Source organism: Temnothorax nylanderi, unplaced genomic scaffold (assembly GCF_030848795.1).
Source record: "Temnothorax nylanderi isolate EJ_2023f unplaced genomic scaffold, tnyl_v1.0 TNYL_tig0010_pilon, whole genome shotgun sequence".
In the NCBI taxonomy this organism is placed as follows: Eukaryota; Metazoa; Arthropoda; class Insecta; order Hymenoptera; family Formicidae; genus Temnothorax; species Temnothorax nylanderi.
Window position 1 is genome coordinate 205,221 of NW_027249072.1, and position 14,349 is coordinate 219,569.

The window sequence follows — 14,349 nt, forward strand, 5'->3', positions numbered from 1 at the left end:
GATCAGCTATATTATACAGGGTGTCCCAGATCACTCGCAGTCCTTTTCTCGGATTGCAAGAAGTTCTGTAGACTTTTGAGCAGTTTAAGTTCATTTATCTTCGCAACTCTTTGACAAATAACATTAAATTTGTTTGCGACGAAACATCTTAAAATCCTATTAAAATTACATTCCATTAAAACTAAAGAAAGAATAGAGGTTTATTACCCTTTAAAACTTCATTCGTGAAGCTCAGAAAATTCTCCACAATTTTTTATTGTTCACCATTTATCGCTTAACAAGTATTGGAATTTTAATATTTCCGATACTATTTTCTAAGACAAATTTAATCTATTTATTTCGAAATTTAGATATTGTTCCGTGTTAATCAAAGATTAATTAATTATATAGATTGACACAAGATGCAGAGAGATCCTGTACATCTTGTGTATTTCTAGTGCAGTATTGCAAGACGTTTTAAGAAATTCTTTTTCACTAAGGCTGAGAGAGTTCCGGGTGAAGCATAATTGCCCAAAGCATAGTGCAATCATCGCGACCTAAAGGCGTTCTTAATAAATAGGCTCGATGCAGATCTGCCTTTGTACTTATTAATTGCTGTAGGAACATTCAATAACAATGTGGGATTTCCATTGTTTCGCAGAAGCGACTTCGTAACGGGCAACCGTCTCTTCCCGCGATTAAGAAGCGATTGGATCATAAGGATGACCGCAAATGCAAGTTTTCAACTAATCCTTAGATTACACGAGATCCTGTATTATTTAGTCTACATAACAGTTATAAAAATATAGCAATATGAGAAACACTCTCTAGGAAAACGACAAAAACAGAAAGAGGGATTACGAAAACTCAGAAAGATGTAAAATAAAAAGTTGATATTTCTATTTCATTAATTGATAATTCGGGAAGACGGTTATGCAAAGAATTCAAACGTTCCAAGAAAATTGCATGATCAATAGTATATGTATAGAACCTGAAAGTATATATATAGTATGATACGCTTGATATATTTGAGGATTAAGTTAACGTTCTCTGAGAAAGCGTTACGTTAGTAGGACTTCTCTGTGGCCGAGAGAGAAAGAGAGCATATATATATTGACAAATTTCCTTTTATCGGCTAAATATGTTGCCGGCATTCGGGTGCCATGAGCTATATTCGATAATGCGACAATGCGAAACGCGTGTATTTTTCCGAGATTAAAAATTGTAATTGGAGAAACCGTAGAATATGAATTTCCGTCGATCACGCGCTATCAGTAGTATCAGTTGCGTGCCATACGCGCGATGCGTGCCACTCACATACACACATATTGCACAGAAATTTACACCTGCGCAAAGTTTTCGTTCACAAATACGACACATAAAAACTAAAAACTCACTCGGCGCTCGATCTCCCTCTCTTTCTTTGTCTCTCGAAAGCGTCGATCCCGAAAAAAGGAGAGAAACGAACGAGCGAAAAGACGAAAGAGAGGCAGTACCAAGGCTGTGCGGACAACGGCCGGTTATGACGAACTGGGTCCATTTCTCGAAAGGCACCGATAAGCGCTTGGGGCCGGCCAACTCGACTTCGTTACGCCGTTTATCAGCGGTAGATTACTGATAAGCGATAGCGTGTCTACCTAACACTCGGCACTGACGATCGTCGCGCCGAGAATCTTATATATATTGTACGCACGGAGTCGCGAAACGATAAAATACATCGAGAAATGCGCGTCGTACTAAAGCGTAAAAGTGGCGTAAAATATTATGTATTTTCTAGTTGATGTCGCGAGTTATCAAGACCACAAACATGTGTGATATGATAATAGTGGTGAGTGATAAAATTGTGAAATGTAAATAATATCGCATTTATTTTTTCAGCAATTCTAAATTATCGAAATAGTAAAAATTCGATTTAATCGACCGTAGTGAAACGAGCCATTAGAGAAGTGATTAACTCTGTCAATGAAGTTTTTTTAATCTTTCTTTTAAAAAAGTCTGAAATAAAGTCATAAAACAGTCAAGATAATGTAGACGTATAAATAATGTGCATCGATTTAATCGTAAATTGAAATCGTAAGGATTATTTTACAAATAAATTTTTATTATTTCCAAATCTACGTTATTTCCGGTTTGCTACCTCGAACCGATTGCTGATATAGCCGTGAATTTGTTACGCAACTCTATAAATGGACTTAAAACAAGTGGGAGATAGAAACGTGAAATTTGCATATATATATGTATATGTCGTAATTGTAATAGGCATTAGATGCGTGCAGATTAACCGAGTCACTTAAAAATCGCGTACGTTCCTCATTTATTTAATAAGATCAAGTATTTTGTGCTCTTTCGTGCTTTCCACTCGTAGTTTCGTAACTATTGCCACGCCCCATTCACAAGCACGCTAAAAAGAATCTTTGAGATAAGCTCTGCAAATCTTGGAATATGTAGATATTGAAGTACTTGACGCTTCAAGTACTTACTCACGAATATACTAGATATATATTCTAAATTTCTCATCATTATAAACTTCTTCAAAATTTTTCTATTAAATTATAAACTTTTTATACACAAGAAATTATTACTATCAACGCAGTAGAATCTATTGTTGTCTAAGACAATTTTATTGGTATAAAAATAATTCTGCTATATATCTCAATGTCAATAGAAATCAATTAATTAGAATGAACATAGAGGCAATTTAATATTGGATCGATTCGTAAAAAAAATATATAATTATACATTATATTATTTCTATGGTATAAAAGAGAGAGAGAGAGAGAGAGAGAGAGAGAGAGAGCTATATGATATGACATTTACAACAAACGGTTCGTGGAATATATCGCAAAGTTCTTACGTGTCGAATCATCCGGATGATTTATGTCGATCAAAGCGATTCTCTCCGAGGACAATGAAAAGCGCGGCTCAATACTCTGCCTGCTTCGCGCACGAACAAACAAAATTAGCAGCTTAGTGTTACCAAACCGTATCATAAAACACGTTTAAAAGTATTTTGGACGCTCGCCAGACTTTCGTCGAGACATAATGTCAGCGTCAGCGCGTTATAAGCAAACAGATAAGAAAGTGGGAGTCATTAATCATTAGGCATGCAGCGTAACGCGCTGACTTACGATAGATAGGAGCTGCGCTATATTCTTTCTTGTTGGAATGCTTGAAGAAGCTTGTTTTTGTGGGTGTGTTGCGTGCCAGCAGATGACAAATAAAAAAATCCTAATTTGTTATGTAAATGGGGAAGTGACACGTATATCACGAGCTTAGTACATGAAATCACGATCAATACAGAATAACATGATTTTAATTCAGATCAACAGCGAATCAAAATTATAATGCACTCTATGGAGATCAGTTTAACGTACTAATAATATAGTGGAGAAATTGTATTTTAAATCTATTTTTCAGTTTTTTTAAATTCAGTTCTTCAGTTTTCTTCTTTGTTGCTGCGTTAATTGATAAATTTGTCCGGTACCGCGATTCGCGATGTGATAAAAACTTACGAACGCGTATGTACGTAGACTGGCGTTGTCGGTGCGGTGCTATCCATTGTTCAAAGCTTTCGCGTGCGACACGCGATGCACCGACACGCCGCGCCGTCGCGCCGTTGCATACCGGCGAAGGACTTCGTTAGAGGGCCGCAGAAAAACCGACGAAATAACCGGCCTCGTCAGCAAATGAGGATTTGCGGTCGAGAAAACAGGAGTATGACGTGGCCGAGCGCGAGTTAAGAATGGTCGAGAGTACCTACTCTATACTCCGATGATAAACTTTATCATGTAAATGTCGCAATATAAATGTTTATATCGCGTATATAATTTAAAAAATTATTGGTGAGAAGATTTACTTTTTAACTTGGTAAAAATCTTGCGGAGTTTGTCAATATCAAATAACAACAAAAAAGATTTTTTTCTAAGTTAACTTTCTGATGTCAGAAATTGTCGATCGCGTTAAATTTTCCGTACGGTGTATTTTTACTTTGCTATACATATAGTTATACATACCTACAGCGAGATAAAATATATGTAGAAGGTAAGGAAAAAACGAAAAGAAAAAGGAAAAGAGAAAAAAATTATTTTCAGAAGTGTGCGACGGGTGTGACGGTTAAATAAAATAACACACGGATATCCGGGCAATCAACATTTTACCACGGATTAAAAAAGATGCGCGCTGAAAGTAGGGGAGAATTGTGTTGTCCGTCCAAATGTCCGAACGTCCGAACACGCGAAGGATGCACTTCCTCGGCTGTCCTCGAGACGCCCACGTTTGCTCGCGATAACCGCCGCGACGCGACGCGACGCGACGCGACGCGGCGCGGCGCCGCTACCGCCTCTTGACAATGTCCTTTATGGAGCGAGACGTCGCGCTCGACAAGGCGCATCCATCGTCGCATGGCACGTTGCACTGGTCATGTTAGAAAAGCCGGATGGAACGTCTTTATTTCCGGTAGTGCCAAGGCGTGTTACCAAGGCGGAGGAACAAGCTCTAAAAGCGTCGACGAAGGCTAAATATACGGATAAAAGAACGGTCGGCCATCAATTTCCGAGCGAGCGCTACGATCTTGTTGAACTAGGAGAACGTCGGGGCAAGAGAAGAATCTTTTAATTGTAACAGGTTACGCAACGCACTCTCATCTATTGTAATAACCGTTTATTTCAAGATAAACCAGCTGCTTCTCTATTTGCGTCATATTTCGACGATAGAACAAAATGGATATTTTAAATTAGAAAAATATAATAATATCTCAGCCTTTTTAACTTTAATATCCATTGTTGTGTATCCATTTATTCAAATGATTTTCAATGTCAATTCTTGTTAATTTAAAATACGTTTACTTATCGTTCAATTTAGGCGAGTGAGATATGATGTCGATAAATGCTGCATCAATAAATCCACGTTCGTTCAAAATAAGAGTAAAATGCAGTTATACTGCGTGCACGTGTGCTGCGATGCGCGACTCACGATTAGCGCGATAGCTGGCGCGAGGTCTTTTGTTCGACGTAACAAATACCTGCAATCACGGGGAAGCATTATCGAGGAGCAGGCACACACCAGGTACCAGGTACCAGGTACTATGTACCAGATACCATTGGCACGAAGTGATTCACTCGAAAAAATCGCTAATTCTATTGCGTAATTCTATTAGAGAAATAAAAACATTGCAAACTGCATATTTTCAGAAGATAATTTTTCATGGCTAATGCCATATATGCAAAGTAATACCATATTGCTAAATGTTGCATACATTTCATCTACGAGAACATTTACGAGTCATAAAACAAACAAGAAGATTGCTTTCTGGTTTTTCTGCGCATAATTTGAATATTTAATATTTACTACAAGTTTTGCTGAATTCGTTTAAATTGTAAAAATTATGTAATAAGCACTGAACGTAAAAATGAAGTTCTCGTAACAGTCTCATTGAACATACATCCGTATTGATAAGAAATTCCACCTTACTGCATTCCGCAAGATAATCAAAATGTCACTTGGAGTGAACCAGGAAAGACCGCGGTATGTCGTCATAATACTAAGTAATCAACATTTTTATTGCGGTAGACCTCCCCTCCGCGCAAAAATTATGTAACCCATATTGTTGTTGCATCGAAATCCTCCAATCCATAGATCGTTGCAATCGTTAAGTATTACACTCGTCAGTCGATTGCTTCATACCTTCTTTTTTGTGCATTCGGTGTGTTAAGCAACGGCAGTTGAGGATGAACAGAAAAGACTCGCAGCTCGTTTGTTTTTCTAGTGCACAACGGCCGTTATGAGAATCCTATTGTCGAGCATAACGAATATAAAATGGTGTCTTGAGTATAGTTCGTCGCTTTTGTCGGTCGAGAAAAAAGCTAGATTAATCAAGTAAAGTAGTGAGCAATTATGAAGCGACAATCGGATTCTCGCGAGGAGAAATTATTTTACGTCGTTTAACGACGAAAAAGAAAACGAAATAGTTCAGCAAAGTGAAACGAATGATACATACTTTTGAGTATAAGATTGCAAAATAAATTTGATATTTACATGTCTGTAAAATTTTCAGTAACTATATGTCCACTGCTGTGATGTTCAGCAATAATAATTAATTAAATATATGAAAATACTAATAAAAATATTGTGATATTATAGCGATAGAGCTGCTTGTAGTAATTGTTATGATGCTTAGTGTGTTCTGTAATAGATATGTAAAGTTTCGATACTTTTATACAAAACAATTTTGTTTGTAATTTCTGATGTTTATCGTTACGCATTTTTCTTTGTTTCTTTCGTTTGTTAATCATGATTTTAAACCTTATTTTGCGTGTATCATCGCTCGAAAAACAGCTTACGACTTACGACCGAGAAATAAACTTCCCTTTGTTCCGCGCTATGCTCGCGGCAGAAACGGAAAACGGAGGGACGAACATTTGAATCGCAGATTGTGCGTTATCTCGGCGGAATAATGGCCGTTTAATCAAACTTTCCCCGTCAAATCCGCAATTAAACCTGCTATTGATATATGTCGTCCATGAGCGCGATAAACTTAAGACCCTTGTGGCGCTATGTCGCTCTTTCGTTTGAGTAACTCATCGTTTCGATTGAATCTCTCGAACTTGTAAGTACCAGCGACTCTTACTTGATCGACGTTGCTCAGCGATCGCTAGTTTCTCTACATATTACAAATATAACGTAAAAAATCCTGTACCCTATATTGCACGTATAAAGAAATAAAGATAAAAACGAGACAATTAAGACTTTTTAAATTCCTTGGAAAAAATGAGCGCAATAGGGTATATTCACATACATCGAAAAATGTAAAATAAAAATCTGATTACTTATACGCGATCGAGATCTGCAATTCAAATTTATGGAATTCTACGAGGGAATTTATAACGATAATTTATGTTAAACATACGTATACTGGACTTCGTACCGAAGAAATCAGTTATAGTGTACTGTTGGTTTATGCACAGATAACTATGATTAACATTAAGCGATGTTGGTTGCATCCAGAGGATAACCGCAGCTGGTCATTTCTTGCTTCTCGCGATAAAACAAAATCGTTATGATTACGCGCACGTTGTTGAATTAACGAGCGATATAGCGATAGTAACGCTATAGTAACGCTTCATTAAGTATAAATGACAAAAAGGTGTTTCCCATGCGAGAATGCGGTCGCCGCGCCGGCCGCGTGGCTGACTCGGTTAATCAATCGTTGCGAATTATACGTGTAAATACTGAGCCAGTTAAAACGTATAATTTTCGATTAATGCGAGAAGAGATGGCCATCCACGGATGGCCTTCCGATGACAATTTTCAATAAACGATTGGTGTCTGGTCGCTTGAATGTAATAGGCTAATTTAAACTTGGATACGTTCATCGAGCTCGATTATATCCAATATAACAGCACACACGATGTGGGGAAAAAAAAGTAATAACACTTTTCTCGTGCAATGTTCTCCTTAGGCCCGGTTGCACCAACGTCGCATAACTTTATATATATATAACCTTAGCTAAACTGCATGTTGAAAATAAAATAAATATAACATATTTTCCTACAAACAGTTTTACATTGCACTTAAACTTTTTTCTCTTTTTGAAATAATATATAAAATAATGCTAAACCAATTAAAGACGTCTAATATAATTATCCAGAAATAAAAGCCTTGCGCTACTTTGATTCATAGTAATAGTAACGTCACGTTTGTAAATTTTTCAAATAATTTAGTCTTGTGTAAGATTATCTGATTCATTTTGATGTATTCTTTCTGCGCGATAAATTCGTGTAATTTTCCAAGAAGCTATTAATCTAGATTAGACGTTATCTTTTGTAGAAGGCAAATTGTTAAGATGAACAAAGAGTCGAGTCACGGTGAGGCGAAGGAAAAGCTATCCAAGTGACCCGAAACACGCGTAATATCGCAAAGGGTAATGAACACAGTCTCGTACTAATTATGCTCGCAAGGCGCAACCATGGAATTATATGCTATATGGGTAGGTAGTTATATAAACCGTTAATTCTTATCCGCGTACACGCGCGCGCACTTCCGTCTATCTATTCTTTCGTTGCTTTCGTTTGCTTTTTTATACGCGCGCTATTCGCGGCATCGCGCCCTGAAACCCAGGAGGAGAAAAAGGGAAGGGGAGAAGAGAAAAGATTATCCCGGCCCCGGCCATAAGACGGCTTAAAGTCGTTACGGTAACTAATAACGCGGAACGTTTTCGGCCACGTTCGCGATTCCGGTTTTCTATCTTACAATTAAACGCGCGAGGTAGGTGTGAATTAAAACGCGCGCTTTAACACTTTTATTTTTTCCAAACAAAGAGAGAAAGAGAATGATAGAGATGATAATTCGATTCACCTAAACGATATAAAAAATAGAAAATAGAATATATTAAATTATTTCTATAAAATAGTGATTATTTCGAGAAATAGGTCTGTGTTAAATTGGCGTAGCATTATAACGCGCGGCCGCGGCGGTCGTATGAAATAAAATGTTTCGCGAAATTCGCACGGAATCGTGAGTCTCTTTTCGTGAGCGAAGAACGTTTAAATATTATCATTCAGATTATTCGCAATATAAGCAGCTGTTGGTTTGTGCCTCGTGTCGTGGTCGTCGTGGACACGATCAGAGTCTACATAAATAAATCGCATGCATATTTGCGTACAGTAGCATGACGTAATGCCGCAAAATCGCACGTACTGCTATTGGAATTTGTTTATTCTTCTTGTTAGCTTAAGAGAAAGACGTAGCGACAATGCGTTGCGAGATTGACACGCGAGAAGCAGTTTTACTACGTAACCTAACCTTGCTTAAGGATACGTTTGTTTGGTGGATTAGCGAGATTTGTTCGCTACCTTAATTTTTTGCAGGCGAAACGTTCTTATTGACTCGATAAACTGTATCATGTTATAAAACTCGATAATATATTAAAAACTTTAGTTGAATATAGGTTAACGATTATCAATAATTTATAACAGGATTCTAACATTTTATACGTGGTTAAGAGAAAGAGAGAGAGAGAGAGAGAGAGAGAAAGAGAGAGAATGTGGCTAGCATATAAATTCCCCAAGCCTATGTCGTCACGTACAAATAATTCACCTTGCTCGATCGGATGAAATCACTCAAACGTTATCACTATTATCACAGTTTACCGTAATCAGCACCGCGGCACCACGGAGAAGTAAGAAACTGCAGATTTCCGCGTGAAGAAGCGCGTATCGTCGATCGTCGCACATAACGGCACGCTATTTTTACGGAACACTTGGACGACCACACTTTTTCCGATATTCCTTCGTTGAGCTCGAGCACTACGATGCAGGACGCAGCGGATCACATTATCGTCTCTCGCTGATAAAGAGTTCGAGCTTCGGGTGTGATCGTCGATCTTCGTAAGAGTCTAAGGTCCGGCGCGGAGTGCGGCGGAGTGCGGCGGAGTGCGGCGGAGTGTCGAAAACCGTAAGCACCGGAAAGAAGAAAAAACTACTCCAAGTACGGACGGCGATGTGCGTGGTGTGCGGTGTAGTCTGGTGTGGAACGGTGCAGTGTGCACGCCACGCCAGCACACAGCACGCACTCGTGACTAGTCGTGACACAGGGTAACGCACACGCCAAGCGTCACTGAGATGCGTGCGCGCGCTCTTCTCGTTCGGTTCCGGCTCGATTCGATTCGACTCGTCGCGACTCGACTCGACTCGGCTCGGCTCGGCTCGGTGCTCGGCCCGGCTCGGTTCACGGTTGTCTCGCCGCTCCGTTCGGTTGGGCAACTCGGCGAGACGCGGCACCGGCGGCACGAAAAGTGGCTCGAAGTGGCTCGAAGCTCGAACGAGAACTACGAGCGCGCGTGACGACGGCAACCGGACTGCTACGACTGCTACGCTTGGTGACGCGGGCGACCACGCGGACCGGCGAAAGCGAGTCGCAGCTCGCAGCCGGCGTTCGTGACTCATGAGTCGACCTGCTACTCCTGCTAGCCTAACCAGCCGGTGCGCGGCGCGCGACGCGCGACGCGCGTACTATCGTAGGACGAACCCGAGGTGCAAGTGCCATGCCGATAACAGTGCCGTTCGCTCCATCGACGACGCCCGACGATTTGTCAGGCGGTTTAATCTAATTGTACATTTTACTACAAGATTTTTGTATAATAATGATATCAGAGAAAAACTGGGAGACAATATTAAGAATTTCAAGTGATATGTGTACTTTTTTTTGTGGATAATCGTATTCCTTGTTGCTTCGATAACGAATTTTGCAACTATAGAGATAAAATAGATTTTCGAGTTATTTTGTATCTTGCGACACACGTGTATGCTATGTGATATATGCTTGTTATTATTCTATTTGGCGTTCTCTTAGGAGACTCGGCACGGAATAAAAATAAATATGTTAAAATAATTTAAAATTATGCATCTGTTATTGTACTCTCAACATAATTTCGAATTTCTTAGGTTTCAAATAATTAATTTTGTATATACCATTTTAATCGAACATCTATATAATAATAACTTTATTATAAATCGGATTCTGGATTTGGCAACGCAAAATTTATAACTAGATAATAAATCTATCAAGAGAATCATATATCTACTTTGCAGCACCATTTGTAAATCCACACGTGTGAAAAGAGAAATAAAAAAAAATAATTGCGTATTCAGCCAAAACACTTTTGCATTCGCACTCTTTCTCTCTCGCCCGTGATTTTTTTTCAGCATGCGGAAACTGATCACCTTACGCGGATACGATTTTCCCAATCAACTCACAGCTCGTTGTATTCGCGCAACACACGCAAGTTGTAAAAAAATCGTAAGTACGTGATACATCTCGTCGCGGGGCGGAAAAAAATTGAAAACTATTATCATAGAAAATATAAAATAAAGAGGAGCACGTGGCTCGCCGCGAGCGAGTCCCCGTCCGAACCGACCACAATCCGGACCGATCGGCGACGCTTTTATTCGTCGACCTTGGATCCGGCATGGTCCGGCGTCTGGCAAAAGACTGATCTGCTGATCGTCAAGAGAGCCAAGCGAGCCAAGAGCTGGCAACTCTCCCGAATCTCCGTCTCCGGGCCCCACTCGCGAGTCGCGACACGTTATCCAGGGCATTCAATGGAGTTGCGCCCGTACCGCGCGCGTGATCGCAACCTTCGTGCTCTCTATCGGGAATCGGGATCGATCGATCGGAACGGGAGCCGATCGCGGAACGAATTACCGATTCACGCGAATAGGGACGAGGTAAAAGGATAATTGCGACACGATGCCCGTTTTACGTTACTTCGTGCAGCTTTATTGTCGCGCTCCGCTGTATTATCGGTCAATCTTATAATAGTCTTTCGATTCCGAGAGACCGTTTCCAAATGTCTGCGTGAAACGTAATTCGTGAAGAAACGCGATAACTTTTTAAATGGAAATTCGAGAATTTTTTGAAACGTAATATAGCCCAAGAAGGCAAATTATCTAAGTATTATTATACCTTTTTATTAAAAGGATAGGTATATTAAAAGGGGATTAAACTTGATAGATTTTTTATTCGCACACATTATTTGAATATTCCCGATCTGTTGTTTCAAACTGTGCGAATTTTTAGTAAGTTTAGTAAGTTTATAGTTAGTAGAAGTAGTTTAGTTTCCACTAAAGTTTGAGATATAAATGTTGAACGTGAGAGGAATTAGTTTTAGGCGCAGAAACTTTCTTGCTTGGATTTCTTTCAGTCTCTCGTTACGTTCAGAAAAATACGAAGAAAGAAGTAACGTTTGTCTATTCGATTTTTTACTCTATGATCAACGAATCAACTCCTCGGAGCACAATACGAAGAATGGATATAATTTTGAGAATGATAATTGCGTGAATTGCAAGCCAGTCGCAAGACGACTGATTATATAACGCCAAATGCTCCGTCATTTGTCGCGCATACGTAAAATCGTGGAGCTAAATTTCAGTTGGACGGGTCAGCCGCGTGCATCTATTCCTTCGGGCAGCAGTTTCGCGGATAAATATACGATAAGATTGCAGTCTGGGAACTTGATTCGCTCAACTGCTGAAAAGATAGAGAGCGGCGGAAGCGTATGATTACAAGGATTATCGGTTATCCCTGCTTTTTATTGCCCTTTCCGCCGCGCGCCGCGCCGTGGTGGACCATCCGTGGTATGCACGCTGATTAACTCTCAGAACGCATTCCTCTCGTCTCGACGAAAATTCAAAACGTAGAGAGATAACTAACGTTTTCGATTTGTAGATAATTTTCATATAATATAAAATAAACCATTGTTAAAGATGTATACTTTGTTATTGTTTGCGTTTTATTTTTTCATTATCATCTCTATAATACATGGACGTTCATCTAAAAGCATAGATAAATGAGCAGATGCGTTTTGGTAGTCTAGAATGAAGATCTATTTTACACACAATTCGCAATTTCCAATTTATTTTGAACACCGCGTTCAACTGAATGAGAATTGAACGCGCGACTCATCGTTGGTAAATAGAAGATTTGAAATAAGCCGCGAGTTCTTACTTCTGTGCAAGCGTTTTTATCGGGGTCATCGTGACTAAGGTCGGAATAATTGGAGCACGAAGCTCGTATTTTTTCAACCGTTGATATCGCATTTTAAAAACGCAGAAAAACCAGTACAATTTTCTCTCGAATAATTATAGCCTTCAGCGAAGTATTTTAGAGACACGGTCGTTACGTCTACGAGCAAAACGTACATACACGTGCGTCCAAGATAAAAAAATAAAAGTATAAAAGTGTGTAAATAAGATAAGAAGGAGATAAGATACAAATGGAAGTTTAGATACAGGTATATACCTTCATATATACCGAACAAGTTCTTCGCACGCAAATTTATTTTTGCTACTGAGTTAAACTCGATCCCTGCAATATAATGATTTGCTCGGTGAATTGCAGGCGAAGCGTTAACATCGACGGACCTCTCTCATTTCTACAATCTCCGGGATCGGTCTATAGAACCGAGGGGAATCTAGTAACTATATGCCACAAGTGGCCAAGCAACCGCGTCGAGTAGCATGCAGATATAGATGTAAACTTGATTCCAGACTTATACACAGTCGGTTATTTTAAAAGCGACTTAAGTATGTGGAATGAATTAAAATGGATATTTTTAATCAACGTAGTTTATGAATTTCTTACGTTTCGTTCGCTAACATCAGCTTTTTTTATATATTTCATATTTTAGTAATTTTATAATATTATTCTAGGTACCTTTAGGGGGTATTATGAAAGCAAAGTAAAGAGATCGTAAATTACTGAATCGAGATGAGAATTTCTGCAATTTCTTTAGGTCGTTCGAGGCTGAAGGCTCTGTATCAGTAATTAAACTTTCGATAAATGGACTTATTTGTCAGCAAGCGGAGCATTGCGGAGTTACACGATGATATTATTCAGAATCAGCCAGCTGTTGAATCGTGGGAATAATTATTCTACGATACGGTTCGCGATACAAAAGATTGCGTAAGATCTTCGGCCAGTGCTGCCTCCTTTCTGACTTCCGTTCACGCTCAGCATACGGCAAACGAGTTTTACGTCCCGGTGCGTCCAAAGGGTTTCACGCGGCGCGATTATCTCCATCTCAGGTCGGGTTTCGACTCTGTATCGCTGAGTGAATCACGGGAAGAGAGAGAGAGAGAGAGAGAGAGAGAGAGAGAGAGAGAGAGAGAGAGAGAGAGAGAGAGAGAGAAGAAATTCATGAGTGTTGCTCTGAATAGGGATATGTTAACGATACATCAATATCGAAAGCTTTTAACGAACAAAAACAATAGAAAGCTGTGTAAAAATATACACATACAAATATTAGAAAACAAATAAAAATTGAAGACTAAAAAGAATAGAAAAATTTTAATTTAATTTAATTTAATTATGCAGTTTAAAGCTCTGCCAAAATAATTTATTATATAAATAAAAACATTTTTCTTGTAATAGTAGAATGATTACATTTTTTAAATATCATAATAATTCAAAGATTTTAATTTCGGCAAACAAGACTGATCTCTGATAAAAAATTTTATTGATATCCACGACAGTTTCTTAAAAAAAAAATCTACTCAACACTCGTACTTTTAAAATGCAAACAGAATGCTGGTAGAAACCTTGCTGCTTATTACAGCGATATCGCCTGTCTACAGATGGCAGCACTATATTAAATAATGAATATCGTATATGCCAACATTTAATGAATTAAAAGTGCGTACAGATAATTATAGCGTGTCACTTGTTCCGTTATGTGATTCGATATCAATTACTTGGTTAATAGATATATGTTTGCTTTAGCAGCTTTAAACGGTGAATTATATTAGTAATTAAAAATTAAACATTAATTGATATGATACTATAGTACGTCCAACGTAAAGCGTCACATTTTACATT

The 14,349-nt window shown here is 38.8% G+C and overlaps 1 protein-coding gene across 16 annotated transcripts in view; it reads right to left on the reverse strand.

Moving 5' to 3' along the window:
• The window catches only part of LOC139787509 (serine/threonine-protein kinase MARK2), an 84,138-nt gene that overhangs the window by 30,016 nt on the left and 39,773 nt on the right, over positions 1 to 14,349 (reverse strand). For 3 of the 16 annotated variants that reach the window (XM_071726619.1, XM_071726623.1, XM_071726617.1), the window contains exon 1: positions 9,073 to 9,831. The exons of 4 other annotated variants lie outside the window; for them this stretch is intronic. The gene's annotated coding sequence lies outside the window, so the exon portion shown is untranslated. Of the gene's footprint in view, positions 1 to 1,376; positions 2,394 to 9,061; positions 9,835 to 14,349 lie in introns of those variants that run through there. 9 more of the 16 variants (XM_071726627.1, XM_071726624.1, XM_071726625.1 and 6 more) reach the window with 7 other exon arrangements.